Here is a 15,036-nt window from a genome sequence, read left to right on the forward strand (position 1 = left end):
GATTTGCCGTGGATGGTCTGCAGGTGTGCCGCAAGAGTTTGGGGGAGGGTCATTTGTTAGTAGGGCCACTGGGGAATGCAAGCCCCTGCTGTTAATGGGTGTGCCTTGTCAGTTGTCAAGAAACCGATGGTGTGCCTTGAGAATTTTAGCACCTTGTCATTGTACCCTGAGATGAAAAAGGTTGAAAATCATCGATCTAACCTAAGGGTATCCAAAATTTTGGCAGGAGGGCCACATCATCTCTTTGACACTGTGTCAGGGGCTGGGGAAAAAAAGAATTAATTTACATTTAAAATTTGAATAAATTTACATGGAAACTTACATTAATGAATGAAGATCTTGCAATAGCTCAAGGCCTATAAAAGGCCTTGCACAAAGCAAGGCCAGCCTTTCCTTTGCTGCCGCTGCTGCATCACAGATGAGAAACAGCAAGCAGTGGAGGGAGCCCTTATCCCACAGCGCACGTGAGAGGTCAAACAGTTGGCTGTTATGCTGAGAGCAGTCGCATCAGGTCAACGTGGGCTCTAGCAAGTCTCCGGAGGGCCAGAGGCTCGTTGGAGACTGGGGGCTCCCTGAGGGCCAGATTGGGAGTGCTCAAGGGCTGCAAGTGGCCCTAGGGCCAGGGTTTGGGCACCCCTGATCTAACCCAACAGGCGGTGTCAGGCAAGTAGCCAACAGAGGAAGCTGCTGAGAGAAGTCAGGAAGAGACAGAGGCTTCTTTCCATTTGTTTCACACTTACCACTTCCTTGGGTGGCAAGACATACATGAACAACGGAAGCTGCCTTATACTAAGGGCCCAGTTCTATCCAGCGTTCCTGCACTGATGCAGGAGTGCTAAAGGGGCATGTGCTGCATCCTGTGGTGGAGAGGCAGTCACAGAGACCTCCTTAAGGTGAGGGAACAGTTGCTCCCTTAACTTGGGGCTGCATTGCAGCTACATCAGCACCGGAAGGTTGGACATGATTGGGCCCCGAGTCAGATATTGGTCCTCAAACTCTAATCTGTCAACACTGACTGGCAAGTGCTCACCAGGGTTCTAGAAGGGGGTCTTTCCTATCCTTGCCTGGAGATGCCAGAGCTTGAATGTTGTGCCTTCTACATATGCATAGCAGACCACTCAGCTAAACCTTACCCAGACCGCTTCTCGTCAAGCTGGTTCCTTTGTGAGGAGAGAGTACTGAAAACTTATGGTGTTTCACCGGTATCCATTCAGGGAGGCAAGTTGCAGACAGGCACTTGGACATACGGTTCTAGTTTTTAAATCGGTGCCAGCTTCCCCCCAAAAGCAACAGTATGCTGCCCTTACAGCCTTCCCCAAGGATGCTTTTTACCAGCCATCTGCCAAACACAGTCTGGTTTCACTTTCCTTGGCGATGTTCCAAATGGCCAAATTGTATCTTTCAGTTCCTACCCAAGCAGATGAGGTTAAGTTAGTAGTCCTCAGACGCCAAGAGCCATTGAGAAAACACTTTCAGTTAGATCACCCCTCAAAGGTTGATGATTTGCGAACTTATTTTGCTTGCCGTCCTATATTGCAATTGTTCTGAAAATACTTGTAGGGAAGTGGACTGTAGATGCATGTTTTTGTAATGTGGGAATGACATTAATGGATACATAGGTCACAGTTGTGCATAATTCCTAGATGTACTAGTGCAAAAGCCAAGATCTTTGGGGAAACTAATGTCTTTCCTATTCTTCCCAGCACTCAATCTCCCCATCAGTTCTCTCATTCACCCTCTCTCAAACTCAGGGGTTCTTAACCTTTTCACAATTACAGACCCCCAACGGATTGCCAATGGATATGTCTCCATATCTCCTTTGCCAGACAGTTGAAATCCTCTTCATCACCCCAGAATAAGAACTCTGGGAAGGTAGAATCACACACCATACAGTCTCAGTCGACAGACGCAATGCATTTTCAATGGCTGGGAGAGGAGGATGTTGGGTCGCCTAAGCCCAGATGTCATATCAGCTGCAACACTAATTTCCTGGTAATTTCCTGTGCTGCCAGCGGGGTCCCCTGTACCAGGTATCGGGAGGGCCCCATAAATATGCATCAACTGGAGCTTTAATAACTGCTAGAAGAGATGGTGGCAGATTATCTCCCCTGCCCCAACTCATGTGCGTTATTATTTTTTTATGTGACAACTATTGCCTTGGCCATCCATCTGCTTCCCTGTTTTCTTCCTTCTATAATCAGAGCAGGTGATAATCCCTAGGCTCCTTCAGCTGGCTAAGCCTGTCTGGTATGCCTTGTGCCCCACCCAGCTGAGGCAAGCCCTCCAGCTGGAGGTTGTGGTTTGCCAGGGTCTGAATTAAAGACCTCCATGCTCTTGCAATTCCAGGCAGGCAGCCTAGAGGGCTGTGTTTGGATTGATGAATCGCAGGTCACAGGTCCTCCACAAGGTGTGTCTGAGCTAGGTCCTGCATCCTTCCTCAGGACTGGGGACAAAATAGGCCAACACATGACCCCACTAAACTATTCCATTCTACTGTGCCTTCTTATTCATCCCTTACTGTTTTTATTCCGCCCTTCTTTTATGGAGCCAACAGTGGCAGCCGTGTAAATGGTTCATTCCCCCATCCTGCTCGCTTTTAGCCTCACAACAATTGTGTGCAGTAGTTTCGACTGAGAAAGTTGTCCTTTTTGGACATTATATTATCTGGGTACACAAAATCATGGTTGGGGAGGGTGAGAGCATAAGCCCCACTGCAAACTAGTGCACTCCAAAAGCCCTGCCCCCAAACGTATAGTGTTTGCGTACAGCAACAATACTTACGTGTTTGCTTGTGCCTTCCTTACAGTGTGTTTGATTACTTTGTTTTAGTGCTTGTTTTTACTTATGGCGTTAGCCGCTCTGGGGGCAGAATGTAGCAATACAAATATTTAAATAAATAGTAAGGTAAGTGCTGTGCCCAAGGAAACGGCATCCATGCGATCAGGAATTCTGAATGTCTGGCCTTTGGGAGGGATCTTTCCCTGGGCACAGCATTTGATATTGCACAGAAGCACTCTGTTGTGCTCAAGGGCAGGACTTCAGGACTGCATTGGCAGAGTGTACTAGCACACTGTCAGGGGGCCTCTCCTGAATCTCACATCAGTGCAGTAGATGCTATATTGTCTTCGTAGATCTATTATGATTGGCCAAAGATGAGCTTTGGGGACTGACAGCCCAATATTGAGCTGCCTGGTGCAGAGGGCTGCCGTGGCACAAAAATGACTGCCGTGGTATCATGAATACACTGGGCAGACGCTGGTGGCTCCTTGGGGGAAGGGGACTTTGCAATGGGCCTTGCAATGGGGCTCCTTGATTCTGCCGCTGCTCTTTAGCCGCTGCAGAATCAAGGAGTCCAGTGTCAGGCCATGTGGCCTGACACAGGGCTCCAGATCAGCAGAGCTGAGCTTGCCGATCCCAAACCCCCTCCCCCTGCCACACCGTCCCCTGCTCTCCACCCACACCACAATGACTCCTCCCCACCTCCCCCTGCCTTGCCTTCTCCGCCCATCAGGTGCTTCGCGAGAAGCCCCTGGTGGCGGATTGCCAGCCTCCCACAGGTACTGTCCCAGCACAGGCTTGCGCTGGAAAAGCTCCAGCACTATGTATGTGCCAGCAGTGAGCCGGCACGCACTGCTTAGGATTGGGACAAGTCAGGATTTGAACTTGAATCTCACCAGTCTTAATAGTTGAGGTACTTGTTTCCTTGCTTGGAAAGGTTGCTCATTTGTACATAATCAGTACCTAATAGTAGAGCTTATTTGCCACAGTGCCACTACCTGTGCCGCTATAGTGCCGCTACCTGCCGCTACCGTATACTTTTGTTTTTGTAGGACAACAAAAACATGCTCATTTATATGCAGAAATAGGTTTTCTGGGCCATCAAGAGGCACACACTTTCAACTTTGCTTTCTCAGAGAAGATTTCAAAGATAGCACATAAGCGTCATTTGACTTGCTTGATGCTGCCCATTACAGGCTTGTTCCTCACGTAGTTTTCTTTGTCATCATAGTGGGTGTAGTCATTAAAAACAATCAAAGTACTTTGCCAAGGTAATCCAAGCTGAGTCTTAGCACAAATTTGGCATCACAACTGAAAAAATTATACAAATTAAACGTATAATTGCTCATTCTGCATAAATGTTTCTCTTGTCAGGGAAGAAGCAGTAAAGTATACGGGCCACCACTGAACCAGAGTTTGCATTGGACATGATCACATATTTTTCAGATTTCACCTTTATAGCCCTGGTTGGCAACCTTCAGTCTCGAAAGACTATGGTATAAGCCTACAGCACCCGGTTTTCCCAGGCGGTCTCCCATCCAAGTCTGGGGAACTTGTTGCCCAATCTTATGCATGCCTGCTCAGTCCCATTGTGTTCAGTCAGGCTTACTCCCAGGCAAGTATGCACAGAATTGCAGCCTTAATTTTTGTATTTTTAAAAATGTTAATATTTTAAAAATGGAAGCTTGACATTCTGTTTTTTTTTTTTGGTTCTTGCATTGGATTCACAGAATGTATACTGTTTTGCGCTTACTCTATCTAGCATTGTATTGGCAACCTTCAGTCTCGAAAGACTATGGTATCGCGCTCTGAAAGGTGGTTCTGGCACAGCGTCTAGTGTGGCTGAAAAGGCCAATCCGGGAGTGACAATCCCTTCCACACCGGGAGCAAGTGCAGTCTGTCCCTGGTCTGTCTCCCTGGCTATGGGCCTTCCTTCTTTGCCTCTTTGCCTCAGACTGTTGGCCAAGTGTCTCTTCAAACTGGGAAAGGCCATGCTGCACAGCCTGCCTCCAAGCAGGCTGCTCAGAAGCCAGGGTTTCCCACTTGTTGAGGTCCACTCCTAAGGCCTTCAGATCCCTCTTGCAGATGTCCTTGTATCACAGCTGTGGTCTACCTGTAGGGCGCTTTCCTTGCACGAGTTCTCCATAGAGGAGATCCTTTGGGATCCGGCCATCATCCATTCTCACGACATGACCGAGCCAACGCAGGCATCTCTGTTTCAGCAGTGCATACATGCTAGGGATTCCAGCACGTTCCAGGACTGTGTTGTTTGGAACTTTGTCCTGCCAGGTGATGCCGAGGATGCGTCAGAGGCAGCGCATGTGGAAAGCGCTCAGTTTCCTCTCCTGTTGTGAGCAAAGAGTCCATGACTCGCTGCAGTATCTAGCATAAAATAACATTTTTTACAGTGCTTGTTTGCCTTTAGCAATCACATGATAGGCAGAAATTCAGCAGGAGCAGAGTTCCCCATGATTGGGAACAGGAGGGTGGATCAGGCCCGGTGGGGATGGACTTGTCAGTGGGATCATGCACTCCGCGACTGATCTGTCTCCCAGTGCCACATTTTCCTCCTCTACCTCCCTCCCACCCTCTCAACATGGTTACCTACTCCTCCCTGTTCTAAAATTATTAGCAATTAACCTCGCCTGCCTTTCCCCCCCTCCCTCCTTTTTATCTTGCATGCTGTCTGTCTCTTTAGACACCTGCCTTTGAAGATGCATTGAAATATAGATAAGACCCAGTGCAGCAGAGAAAGAAGCAGGGTGGATGAAGAATGGAAGGATAGAGAGGAGAGGGGGAAGGACATGGCCGCTCTCAGGCGTACTGGGCTTGGCCACCTGTTGCTTCCCTCTCGGAGTTCTAACTCTGTTTTATTCCTTTTCCTTATAGGCCAGCCCTAAACTCTTAAAAGCTGACCCAAAGTTGGATCAGTGGCTACACAGAGCCTCTGTGTACAGAGCCAGCATACCTGTTGCTGGGGAGCAACAGTAGGTGTCATGTTAGCTTCCTGCACACGTTTGGCCAACTGGTTGGCAACCTTCAGTCTCGAAAGACTATGGTATAAGCCTACAGCACCTGATATTCCCAGGTGGTCTCCCATCCAAGTACTAACCAAGTACTAACCTGACCCTGCTTAGCTTCCGAGATCAGACAAGATCAGGCATGTGCAGGGTAACAGTTGCAACTATTGTAGGAAGCATCCTGCTGACCTTTAGGCTTCTCTAGCAGGGCTTCTCTCACATTCAGCCCTGAAGCTTGTTTTCAGAGTTGTCCATTAACCTGGCGGAAAATATGAGCAAAGGGATATTATTATTCAGAATATTTATATATTGGTTTTTCAACAAAAAATGCTCACAAAACAGCATACATAGCAAAATAAGTACATACAACTGCCATGCTAGATCATATGGAAGGGCAAATCTTCTAGCCTGTATAACAGCTTTTGCAATACGTCACTATTCCAATCCCATTTCATCCTCCAGGAGCCACAGCTTGTGACCTAAAAGCCAGGGTGTCATTAGAGACAGGACTCAGCCCTGGAAGGAAGTTTAAAGCTCAGGCCTAGGGTCATGAGATCCCTCTCAGCATAAGTTCCAGACTGATGATGGGAAATCTGCTCTGCTGTTTGGGGGGCTATGGCCACCAGGGCAAAGGGCCAGAGGCTACACATGGGCGACGGCAGCCCCGCTGTACCTCTTCCATCTCCCATCATCATCATGTGAGTGGCACAGGCAGATCGGGGGCAAGTCAGGGTGGGGAGTGAACCAGGCCAGGGGTGAGAGGGGGAGAATTACGGCAGCAGTTGTGTGTATGGGCTTCCTGCCATAGGTCCAAGGTGGCCTATTGGAGGCCAGATGTCCTACAGAGAGATCAGTAAAAAAAGATTTTCACTTACTTCTCCTGGGCTGTCTAGTTCCCACCCCCTGTAGTATGCAGGACATACTCTGTCAGCAGCACTGCATAGTCTGACCTGGATTGGGCCCTTAGTGCTCAGCTCAGCATGGGAACATCATCAGTCATTGGAAAAACCAGTCATGAGGTTTTGTCTCTTTATCACATTTCACTGTGACCAAGAAAGCTAAAATGCATAGATGGACAGGACAAAATACATAGGTAGACAGTTGGTTTATACAATACTTTAAAATCTGAAGTAGACCCAGGAGTTCTGATGTGTGTGTACACATGGTGGTCTCTCTCTTTCCTGGGATAAGGAGATTAGTTAGAGCTGTTCCCCTAATAATAATAATAATAATAATAATAATAATAATAATACAAGTATTTATATACCGCCTTTCGTGGTCATCAGATTTCTCCTCAGACTTTAATTCAAGGCAGTTTACAGGGGCAGGCTGTTCTAAACCCCCGTAGGGATTTTTACAATCAAAGAAAAGTTCTGCCTTTCAAGAACCGCACAACATTTCAGATGGATCTTTTCTGGTCTGGTATCACTACATATGCTGCTTCTCCTATTTTTAAGCAGGAGTGTGCACCTTAAAGTGTAGGGTTGGTTCCAACTTAAAAATACCATCCAATCCAGCCCATGAGCAGGTTCTATTTGCGAAGTTCTTTGGCACAGTGTAAACTAGCTGCAACCAGTAGAATGGTTGGCAGGAAGGGAAAAATCTGTCCCTCCCCCCTGCCTTCCTCCAAGAAGCAGGTAGCTTCTAACCCTTTCCTGTTTAACTCCACCATCCCTAGTACTGTCTCAGAGTACAGAAATTTTCAGACACTACTACGAGGACACTGATGTGATCAGGTGCCCCCACATGTGCCGCTAAAGGATCTAGTCAATCATGTAAAGCACAGTAGAGGGTGGCAGTGTGTCTTTTCATTCTCTGCTCACAGAGACATATTGCACCTCCCCAACTGTAATTATTTACTTAACATTTTTATCCTGTCCTTCCTCTAAGAAGCTCAGAGCAGCACACATGGTTAGAAGAACTTCTTCTCACACATCTAGACTTGAGCACCAGTATTTTTCTTTTTAGAAAATCTCCACTGAAGGAAAACCAGGTTCTGTGATCAGATGAATCATGAAGATTTTTTGATGCACTGTATCTGCATACATTTACCTGTGTTTGAATGATTCATTGTGCTTCCATCATTCAGGTTTTCTGAATTTTTATTTTTTATTTTTAAACAAGGAAGGAAAGTAGCAAGGGGAAACTGATGGAGTGGAATGGCAGGACAATCTTTCTGTGACAGCTTTGTGACCAAAAACAAAAGCCACACTGGCAGAATAAATCAGATAGCAAATCTTGCATTATACGCATTGCCCAGTCTGCTGGGAAGCAGAAGGGAGTAATGTATACTTGCCTGTCCTCAAGAGACCCATGCAGCAGTGCTCTCTGCAACTCCCAGCCACCACTGCCAAGGAAGGGACATGGCCTATGTCGTTACATTTTTAATTAATTTGTTTACGAGGCTGTTATACTGCACCTCAGCCAATGCTCCCGAAACGTATACGACAATCGTATGAAACATGTTAAAATCGATAGCAGAGTAACATAAAAAAAGTAAGCAAGAAAATCAATATTAAAGCATCTACCACTAATCAGAGCAACATGACACAGTGGAAAAGTACCAATGGGAGGAGCGCATTCCTAACAGTCAAACGCGACCTAACCAAAGGGTACAGTTTTCATTCTGGGCCAAACGTAGGAGCCCAATAGCTTTCTTTGGAATCAGCTTGAAAGAATGGAGATCTGGGCATGGCAAGTAAGGGGAGATCTGGTTCTCACAAGTACATTCTGGTCCCTCTCTCCCTTCACCTTCCTTTCTTCCAGGAAATGGGAAACAAAAAGCTATCCTTGCTTTAGGGACCTTCCACTAGGCCAGGTGGTGGGATCCTGATGTGTAGAATAAACTACACCACTTCAGACTGAGAATGGGATCTCTTTTTTAAATCTTCCCCTCAATTAAAAACTGCAGCACAGGCCAGCACAGTGGTCAAAGATTGGGATTCAGACTTTTCTTCTGATGTGCTGCTCAGCTATCTGCAGATTTAAAAACAAAACAACACATTGAGAAGCATACATGGAGGAAGCATGATATTTCTTATCTCTAGTTAGAACTGGAACAGTCCATTTTGTCAGTTTGGCAGCAACTGTTACCCTGCACATGCCTGATCTCATCTGATCTTGGAAGCTAAGCAGGGTCAGGCCTGGTTAGTCCTTGGATGGGAGACCGCCTGGGAATACCGGGTGCTGTAGGCTTATACCATAGTCTTTCGAGACTGAAGGTTGCCAACCAAACCATCTTATTGTGATGCACAGACTGCCCTTAAGTCTTGTTGCTGGCAGGGGTCTTGGAGCAATGCCTTAGGAAGTCCTTGCTCCGCTGCAGTCCTGCTTACAGAGAAAGCTCTTGGAAGGAAAGGAGAAAGGGGATGGGGGAAAACAGAAAGGAAATTGAGAAATGAGGGACAGCATTAGGGAAGCAAATGTTGACTGGAAAGGAGGGCCAGAGGAGCGGATCTGGTGTAAAGATAATTTATAAAAGGAGGAGCATTTTAGGCCCCAACTCCAAATTATATGTATGCCTGTTATTGATAATGGGCTTAACCAGGGGTCTCCAAACCCTGGCCCGGGGGCCAGATGCAGCCCGCAGCAAGCCTCTTTCTGGCCTGCGGCCAACCTCTTGTCCCCTGAAAGCCTCTGGCCCACTCAACTGAACAGGACTAGAATTGTGCTCTGATTGTGTCTGGAGGATGTTCTGAGGGCCAGAGAGGTTGAATGAATGAGCCCATTCATTCATTTATTCAGTCATCTAAGTTCCATCTCTTATTTATTTATTTATATAAATTTTATTATTTAAATTTTTTTTCCAGCCCTCCACACCACGCCAGATATTTGATGCAGCCCTCTGGCCAAAAAGTTTCGAGACCCCTGGGCTTAACAGTGGAAGTAAGCTTTTGGCATCAACAAGCAGCTCAGGGGCCCTAATCAAACTCAGGTCCATGGTGAACAAGAGGTGAGGCTGTGGTGTAACCTAGTGGTCAAGGGTATTGTCTTCAAATTGAGACACCCCTATTTTGAAGCTCACCTGTGCCATGAATTCAAACTAAGGGGCTTTGGGCATTATACTCCCTCTCGGCTTCAGCTGCTAAGCTACAATGCAGGGATTACCATATCGCTCTGTCTCTGAGGAACTCCAGGTGGTGTACATTGTTCCTTCTTTTTATCCTCACAACAACCCTGTGAGGTAGGTGAGGCAGAGAGTTGATGACTGGCCCAAATCACCCAGGAAACCTCATGGCTGAGAGGGGATTTGAACCTGAATTTTTCAGGTCCAAATCCAGCTCCCAAACTACTTTACCATTCTGGCTCTTGATTAGATGTGTGGGAAGAATAAACTGAACCTTCCCCCCCCCAAACGGATGAGGAGCCTTTCTCACACCCCTGCTCCCGTGTGATGGGAAATCTGTTTCACCTCTTCTCTCTCCAAAATCTCCCTTCATCCTGCCCTGTCCGAAACACACATGGCAGAGCCTTCACCAGTTACAATCTCCGAAGCAGAGTGTTCACGAGATCCATGGAACAGCAGCTTGAGGTTAGTTCCCTTATTTCACCACTTCATGTGGTTGATGTGGTTGGTCCCAACCAGGCAGCATTTCTTGAGAAGTGACAGGGTATATTACTGAGGGGGAAGGAAGAGGCAGATGTAAAGCAGTGATGGGCAGCTAGATTGGCCCTGAGGAACAGGGCGACGAATTAGGCGGAGCACCTTGATAAGCATTCTGCCCTTTCCTTTGTTCAGTAGCCGCTGCCAGCGCACTCATAATTAGCGGAGGCTGAAGCCCTCAACTGGCATGCCACCTCTTAGGGGAGGGAAAGGGAGACGGCAGAAAACATATGTGTGGCACAGCCTGTGTTTCTTTGGCAGTTTCATCTCCTTACTGAAGCCAGCTTTGCTGGGGCTAAACAGACTTCTGCTTGAACCACATAGGTGAAGGGTGGGCCAAATGGCAGACAGTTCTTGGATTGGATTTAACCCATCGCCTGCCAGTTGCCTACCCCTGGGTATATGAGTCATTCCCAGTCTCTTTGTCGGAACGCATTATTATTCCGCAAGACAATTGCTAAAGGCAGTAAAAAAGAAACCAGTTGAACCATGAAACCTCCTCTGCACCAAAAGTATCCACCAACAGATAAGTCTGCTTGCTCTTTTCTATATGATTTACTCTTCTGGCCTTGCCTCTTTCCAGTCACCTTCTCACCCAAATGTTTATCTCTCCAAAGGCGCCTAGAACTTTGCAGTGGGCTGATTTGGGAGCAGAGAAACTTGAAGGAAGCACTTCACTCCCCATGTTACTATTCCACTCTAAATTCCCCTCCCCTGAAAGCTCCTTTTCCCCAGGAAAAGCAACCATTGGGCTTTTGTGTATAATTTTGTCCTTGATAAAGAAAAGAAGCTCCCCGTTTTGTTATCCTGTTCTTTGCCGGGCCATCAGACTGGAATGGGTATTCTGGCTCTCCCACCTTACCCGCAAGCACTGACACAGTGAGATGGCTCACTCACAAGCCCCAAGCCATCCCCACCATAGTCATAACATTGCCATGATGCTGGCTTCCTTACAGGTATGTTGTAAGGATTATTAAGGACGCGTATGAAGCATTCTGAGCATTCAGAAACTGTGGTATAAATGCGGAAACGGGTGGAAAGGTGAAAACAGGCAGGACCCCAAAATCTATCTGCGTCCTTTGCCCATATGCAACCTCACTTCCCAAGAGCATCCCCTGAATTTTTCCCCTGAGTTGCAGTAACCCTCACCACCAGAATGTGTATTTGTGGGCGCGCATTCAGTACACTGCTTTCTGTGCAGTAGATCATGTCAGACAAGATGTATCCACTCATTGGCAGCTGAAACATTTGAGTGGACAAAGCAACTGAGCCTGGAGCAGTAAGCATTACCACTGGTTAAAAGTATAGCTGGAGCCTGGGCTTGGAAAATAGACTAGTGCTTGAACTTGCCACCTGGCTGGGAAGAGAGGCTGTAATACAAACATACTAAGGCTTTTTTTTCTGGCTGGATGGGTTAAAAACATAATTTAACATGTTACTTGAGTCTTAAACCATGGATTAAAACACATTATAGGATCTAGTCCAGGGGTGCCCAAACCCTGGCCTGGGGGCCATGTGACCCTCAGGGGCTCCCAGTTAGGCCATCGGGGAGCCCCCAGTCTCCAATGAGCCTCTGGCCCTCCAGAGACTTGCTGGAGCCTATGCTGACCCGATGCAACTGTTCTCAGCATGAGGACAACTGTTTGACCTCTCACCTGAGCTGTGGGACGAGGGCTCCCTCCACTACTTGCTGTTTCACATCTGTGATGCAGCAGTGGCAGCAAAGGAAAGGCTGGCCTTGCGTTGTGCAAGGCCTTTTGTAGGCCTTGAGCTACTGCAAGACCTTCATTCATTCATATAGGTTCCATCTCTAATAAATTCATTTATTTAAATTTATTCAAATTTTAAATGTAAATTAATTATTTTTTCCCCCGGCCCCCGACACAGTGTTAGAGAGTTGATGTGGCCCTCCTGCCAAAATGTTTGGACACCCCTGATCTAGACTGTGTAAAGAGGCTGTAATCTTTGTCTTGAGTACCTTTCTGATGGCTCAATTCTAATGAAGATTTGTGCTGGCGGAACATGCATTTCGCCTGCATAAACTCTTTTACGGCTGTCACAAATGTGACTAGGCCGGTGCATGGGTCTGGTCACCACTGGAAGTGGCGAGCAGCTGGGTGCGCACACCAATGGACTGGGGACACACACACACACCCCCCCCAAGAGGAGGTAAGGCTGCACAGGGTGGAATGGGATGGGGGGAGGGGGAACAGGGGAAAGGGTAGACAGAATGGGGCTGTGACAAGGATAGGGAGGAAGGGAGAGGATGGGTTTGATGGCAGTGGTGCATGCCAAATTCTAACCCTTCCCAGGCCTGATGCAACTTCACGTATCACTTGACTTGTGTCAGATATTGAGCAGTGATATTCTTTTTAAAAAATCAAGTTTACAGCCCTCATTTTTTTTTAATGGATGCTTTCAAGAGCCTCTGCAATTAATGAGGGTGTGAGAGCGTTTCAGTGGGCAGAGTAAGAAACCTGATCAACCTTCATGAATGAATGAATGCCCTTTGATCCTGGCCTCTGTTTTTCTGCCTCTGTTTACTTCTTGTCAGTTTTCTAGGTCCCACTTCTCCAGTTGTATGCAGTTAGAAGTGCTTAATCTGGCATGATTCAGATGAGCTCTTGCCACCTCGACCAATGCTGAATGCTTGTGCCTGACAAATCAAACTGGATTGATATATTAGACAAAAGGGTAATTTTTAAAAATTGGCATAAAACATGCAGGCACTGGGGAGATTGGAGGCTCCATGCATTTTGGGAGGTTGCTCAATTCTGATTTTCTGATATGCAATAAACATAAAAACTTAGGAACACCCAAAATAAACATCTAGGGAATGGGTGGCATCCTGCCCTGTATAGAATATACAGAATCATATTTGTGTGTGTGTGTACATACATACATAATACAGTAATGTGACATCACATAGATTGCACTCAGAGTTTCTGCACCTCTTACTTCAATTTGTTAGCTACTGCCAATAATCTGTTGCCTTTTAGTAGACATTACCAGTGGCAGCCATGAATTTCTTTCTGTCTTGTTTGGGCCTAAAGTCCATTGCTTTTGTCCCTTGCCTTCTTTGTTCATCTATTCACTTATATCTGGTTCTGCCCACTTCACTGCTCATACCTGGCCAGGTCCTTTCAAATCAGTCACATAGAATGTTCCAGGCTATGGTTGCCTGGTAGGCACAGACTTGGCTGTGTTCCATCTGTTTGGCTGCCCTTATTGTTTAAAAAAAAATGCAGGGCACAGGTCTTCTTGCCTTCATTCCTGTTCTCTTTCATACACGATTGTTGTCCCCATGTCCCAATGGCCTCTGGAAAAACTTGGCTTCCAGCCTATTGCACATGGTGCAATTTCAAAAACATTGAAATGGCTGGTGGAGGGTGGTGGTGAGGAACCATGGAGATAGCAGAATCTCTTCTATAGAGTTATTTGGAATAGCTAGTGGAATATTGAATCTAGATCTGTTTATGTCCTATCCTGAAACGGAGGTCATCTCTTTAAAAGTATTATCATTATTTACTATGATGATTAAGTATACAGATTTTCAACAAAAAGCAATTCACAAAGTGGTTTACATGGCTAAATAAATAAATGGCTCAGAGCACAATCCTATGCAGGTCTACTCAGAAGCAAGTCCCACTAGAGTCAATGGGGCTTACTCCCAGGAAAGTGTGGATAGGATTGGGCTGTCACTCTCCCCATAGGGTTCATAATGATGCAGATGAGACACTAGCAACAGCCACTGGAAAAGATACCATGGTGAGGTAAAGAGGGACAATTGCTTCCCCCCCCTGCTAAAGATAAGAGGACACCACTTTAAAAGGTACCTCTTTGCCCAATGAGCAGGATTAGAGCATGGGTGTTTGAAATATGAACAAGAGTTCTTGAATTAAGGTCATTTCAAGGCAGCATTATGAAATGATCACTTTTCTAACTGAAATAATCACAGATTGAGGAAAAACAACAACAGCAAAAGCCACATAATCCTGTTACAAGGTAGTACCATCCATTATCTGAAGATCAAGTTTAGACCAGTGTTTCTCAACCAGTGGTACTTGTACCACCAGTAGTACTTGAGCTGGTGTCTGGTGGTACACACAGTACCCCCAGACCCCTGCCACCTGGCAGCGAGACCAGCAATGCAATGTGACAAGCAGCAATAGGAGGTTTGGTGGGCAGAGCTCCAGCATGTGCTTTTTCCATTCTCAAAAAAAGCTCTCCTATCTGCCCTGAGGCTCTCACTAGTGTTTTGTTGCGTTGCTTCTGGCTCCCCAATCTGGACGTAACTGGAGAGGACATCATCACCAGTTCCTTCCAATAGGTGGAGCATGAGAAGTGGTACGTCAGGGGACAAACATTGAGAAACGCTGGTTTAGACCACAAACAGAGTAGATTTACTGACAGTAAGGTCTTTCTCTAGGATAGCATGAGATGATTGACGGAAGCAGTGAACCAAGGGAAAAAAATCAATCCTAGCCATAAATTAGTCTGAGAGAAACATTCCTTTCTATCCGCATAACTGATAAACAGGGAATGTGGAGGAATTTAATTTACTGTTTTGGCGTTCAGAACTGGACCCTGTGGTCTTTCTCCCAGAGGAAATAAGGTAACTGTCAGTGTTTTATT

General features: G+C 46.4%; 1 pseudogene; it reads left to right on the plus strand.

The window, feature by feature from the left end:
* Positions 1–8,876: 8,876 nt before the first annotated feature.
* Positions 8,877–8,993, plus strand: LOC136642802 (5S ribosomal RNA; annotated as a pseudogene).
* The last annotated feature ends 6,043 nt before the right edge of the window (positions 8,994–15,036 follow it).

Source organism: Tiliqua scincoides, chromosome 2 (assembly GCF_035046505.1).
Source record: "Tiliqua scincoides isolate rTilSci1 chromosome 2, rTilSci1.hap2, whole genome shotgun sequence".
In the NCBI taxonomy this organism is placed as follows: domain Eukaryota; kingdom Metazoa; phylum Chordata; class Lepidosauria; order Squamata; family Scincidae; genus Tiliqua; species Tiliqua scincoides.